Genomic DNA, 5,066 nt, shown 5'->3' with positions numbered 1-5,066 from the left:
GAAATTTGAAATATGGTAGGGCTTATAATGAATTAAGATAATAAAAGATAAAGGGCACACCTAAAATTAGGGGTCCAAATAAGAGTGTGATCAGGTTTAAATTAAGAAAGGACTTTGTAGACATAAAAGTTTCCATTAAATTGTCCTCGTTTTCAAATCTTAAATTTTTAATCATCAAGTGGATCCTTATTGTCCATTATCTTATAATATCGTATCATTATTCATATTATTCACTATATTATAATATATTCATTTTTCATTCTTCATTATATTATTAATATCCATCCCATTAATTCATTAAATCTATTAAATAAATATATTTCATTATTATCATTTATCCAACTTTAATAAACACTCCTTACCACTTACCATTTCCTATTACCACCTATCTTCTCTCCTTACCACTCATGCCTCCTATACCACTAGTCAGGTCCATTATCCCATATTCATCTTGATGCATGATTTCTTCTTGAGGACAACTATAAATACCTAGTCTTCTTTTATCTTTTGATATACATTATCCATCATTTGCATCCATTGCTTTCTCGTACTTTTGCTTTCTTGTTTTCATACCATTTGCATCCCATACTTCAAAACTTCATTCATCATGGCTCTTTGTGCAAGTGCTTTCTAAGAGCATTTAAATTCTTAAGCACGAAGTCTTGGTGATGGGAGTACAATAGAGTTAAGTTTCTTGTTTGATTTCATATTGGCTTAGTTTGTTTTGGCTTTGCATGTTTGTGTGTTTGCAAATACTATATTGAAAATGTATCTGAATGTTAATTCAATAAGATCTTAGACATTTTCCTCGTTTGGGACGCTTGGTGGGACATGCACTTGTCCTTTCATTTATTTGATTTTAACTTGATAGAGGTTTAACATTCCGATTCATTTTGTGGCAGCTTTGCCTGAAGGTTTTTAGCATTTATTTGGAGGCTTGCTTGAAGGTTTTCTTTTTTAGCACTTTGTTGTAGGTTGTCTAAGAATATCATTGTATAAAATAATATGTTAGAGGTTATAATGTGATTTTCCATATCACTTTGCCTACAAGTTTGTTGATAATCTACTAGGAAATGTCTCCAAACCTGTCAAATACCTTTGAACCTGCAAAAAGTCTTTTTGAATACATTGAAAATGCTACCAATATGTTTCAAATCTGTCTTGAAAACATCAAGCAAAGTTTGCAAAGTTTGCAAAGTCTAATAAAAACATATAGCAAAATATGCAATTGGCTGCTTGAAAGTTTCTATTCACAGCCTACGTGGATTTTCATTTAATCTGTGTGGATTTTTGTTTGGGGTGTTATTTTTTTAGTTTTGTTTGTTTATTTAATTTGATTGTTTGTTTTTTTTATTCGATTTGATTTTTTTTTTTATTTGATTGAATTAGATTTGTTTTTTTGTTTTTTGCTTTAAATTAGATTAGATTAATTTGTTAAACTAGATTAGTTTTAGTTTGTATTTAAAAATTATATTAATTTGTTACTTTAGATTTGTTTTAGTTTGTTTTGTTTTTTAAATTATATTAATTTGTTAGTTTAGTTTTGTTTTAGTTTGTTTTGTTTTTTAAATTAGATTAGCTTGTTTTTAGATTAGGAAGTTTGTTCTTGATTTAGAAAAAATAATTTTAAATTAGATTTGTTTTTGTTTAGGGTTTTTTTTTATTTTTAAAATTAGATTAGTTTGGTTTTTGAATTAGAAGGCTTGTTTTTCATTCATAGTAGTTTGTTTTTAAGTTACAAGGTTTGTTTTTAGCTTCGATTAATCTGTTTTTAACTTAGATTAATTTGTTTGTTAGTTTTGTTTGTGGCTAAGTAGGTTAGATCTATTTTTTAGTGGTTTGGTATGTTTTGTTTGTTGTTAGTTAGTTTGATCTAGATTTTGTTAGTGGTTGGTGTAGTTTGCTTGGTGTGTTTTGGTTTCGAGAGACTAAACCTTGTGAATTGTATAAGTTTCCCCTCGCGGGTCAAAGACTTAAAAGCAAAACTACTAACGATGTTTGATGGAGGACGCATGTCGAAGAAGTTATGATTTGAAACTAATTGTCTTATCTTAGATTAAATCACGTTTCATTTTGATGTTTAAAAAGAAAAATTGTTTTTTTGTGTTTTATGTGCTTGCATTCTATTGGGTGGACCCACCATTACACCAAGCATCCTCTCCCCTTGCATTTTGTTGGAGATATCATCTCTTCTAGTAGGTTTTGAGCGGTGTTTTCCAAACCACTATACAAATGGGTAGCAGGTGAAAGATTGTCCAAATTCGTTACATGGCTGAAGTGTTGAGTAAATTCGTTTATGCAAAGGCCCCCTTTGCATCGATAAGATTAGTAAAATCCTTGAGTGGCTTGCTTCAAGAATCTGTGTGAATTTGTGTTCATTGGATAATTACTATGAACCTTTGTTGTAGAAGCCCAGAACCTTTTTGCTTGTTGGTGTAGGAGGTTGGACCTCTAAAGCCACTCCACATTGCTACTATTCATTGTTGAGACATATGTCCCTCTGTTCATAAGGTCTTCAGACCTTTGAGGTATGAGATTTTGGTGTGCCCAAGAAGTGTGTGTCGTGTAAGGGGGAGCCAGTGCCACCAAATCTCTTTTTGTCTACTCTATTTCAGTATTTGGAGAAATTCAAGTGGGGACTCAACAAGTAGTATCCTCTTTCTAGCCTAGGTTGTGCATTCTTATAAGTGTTTTCAAATTTGTTGAGACCAATAGAAAATTTGGGCTAATTTAGGCCCCATTCAGACTTTCACTCTAATTTTGTTTCAAAGTTGCTTCCAAAACATTATGTCTACTATGTTTTGTGTATGTGTTCAAACAAACATTTTCAAGCATAATAATACACCACACTTGAATCTAGTAACATTGAGACTGCACTTTGCAAACCTCAAACTTTATCCAAGAGTTAAAAAAGCTCAAATGTTTGCATGATCTATCACAAGACAAAAATCCCTAAGAGAAGACCAAAATTTCACTTCTTCAAACATAGACATTGTAGTCCAAGATTCGTTAGAAAACTCATTTCGAAGAACTCCTACAAACATGACATGCCACTAGGAAACTTCTATCAACGCACTTTGAGGAACAAACTAGACCTACATATCATATCTAAAACAATCCTAGTGAACTCTTCGAGCATGATTTTTCAGTTCTCTTGCATATCAATCCTTACATATCCTAGATCATCCCATTTAGTCATACAATCCTTGCATATTCTAGTCATTCCATTCAATCATATATTCGATCCTTGCCTATCCATCATGGGGCAAACAAAACTTTCGACTTGCACTTAGTTTACTCTTCTTAGGTCTTGAATCCAGCATTCGGTTATTTATCATATGTATCACTTGAGGTTTATCATCCTTCAGTTAGGAAACATATCAATATCCTGGGATAGGGTAACTTTCTTGAAGTCCATCATCACCTATCTTAGCATACCCTCTTTTCTAGATCATTGTCCTTGAGTCTATCCATCATATCACAAGTTAATCTTGCCCACATAATCATTTTCAGTCCTCGAGTTACCTTCATCTTTAAAGTTGTAATCATTTGAGTCAGTCCAAATCCTATCATTGGTCTTCATAATCCATTTGAAGTCTAGTCATTGCACTCCTTAGGTTGTCCTTGCATTTTAGAACTTGCATTTCATTCAAAAATTTGAGTCTCATATATAGTGTCATATAGGTCGAAGATCAGAGCTATCAGGGTATGTGCAGAATCATGGTGGGCCAGGCCCTTAATTGGCAATAAAATTTCAGAAAATCAGAGTTATGCAACTTGACATGAAAATTTGAATAAGTTATGAACATTATTTTAAAAATATGTAAGAAGAGAATCTATAGAAAATTGAATGTATCTTCTAAGCTACTAGTTGTTTTTTGAAAAAAAAAAAATCTATTTGACGAAAATTTGAAATTTCAATGCAGTAGTACTAAAATTTCAGGAAAAAGATAAGAAGTAGGTGTATGCTTGACCACCCTAACCACAATCAAATCATAATATTTTTTAATAAGATTTTTAATATAAGTAGTAGACTCATGTCTGGATGTGACACATTTTTTTGTAATTTTTTTGAAGTAAATAATTTATCATGATTTTTTTACTAGAACTTTTCATCAATTCAAAAACTTGTACGTCTGATCACCTTAACTTCGTCTAAACTTTATGAAATTCAATTTTTTTTATCCTATAGTAGATGAAGCATGGAATGTGACACATGTTTTGGATTCAAAAATATGATACAGTTAAAAATTTATGGGTGTTTTTCAATCAACTTATCAATCAGGACTTTAGTCAGAATTCAATTAGAAAATAAATAATAATTATTTATTAAAGTCAAAATAAGGAAAACCTTATATTGTTGGAAAGCTGAGAATTTCCTTAAAAATCTATTTTTCGTTTTATCAATTTCGGCTAAAAAAAGTCGTCAACCACCAGGGCGAAGTCTAGAATAACAAGGAATACCCAAAAACACATTTTTTCTGTTGACTTTCCATGCTTGGCATTTCCTAGCCAAATCCCAAAGAAATCCCAAGCCAAATACCAAGATTTTAAATTTTTGTCAAAGAAATCAGATGTGTTGGAACTGTCAAAGAAATACCTAGGGTAAGAATGTCTAATTGGACGTGTTGGAACTGATAGTTCACGCCCATGATGAGTAGAATGAGAAATTGGCTCCGTGGCAACTTTTCATTGAATGAAACTGACGATTTTTTTGTCAACTGAAAAATCGCTGCCCTACGAAAATCGCTCTAAATCTTGAAAATATGAGATAGGCTATTCTAAGAAGCCCTCATGTGACCCTGTAGGTTTAAATGGATCATTCACAGCTGCCATGGATTTTGAGATATAACCTATCAAATTTTGACAATTTTTTGCACTGAGGGCGCTCAAGGGATGGTGTCAGTAGGGTATGTCCCTAAGTGTTCAACTGAGTTGGGGGGAAAAACATGAGAATTCCTAGGGTAAGAATACCTATTTGGACATGTTGGAACCGATGGTTCGTGCCCACGACGAGCAAAATGAGAAATTGGCTTCGTGGCAACTTTTCATTGAATGAAGCTGAT

The sequence above is a fragment of the Cryptomeria japonica genome, chromosome 2, assembly GCF_030272615.1.
Source record: "Cryptomeria japonica chromosome 2, Sugi_1.0, whole genome shotgun sequence".
Classification (NCBI taxonomy): domain Eukaryota; kingdom Viridiplantae; phylum Streptophyta; class Pinopsida; order Cupressales; family Cupressaceae; genus Cryptomeria; species Cryptomeria japonica.
The sequence above is the reverse complement of the archived record's forward strand: the minus strand, read 5'-3'. Positions refer to the sequence as shown.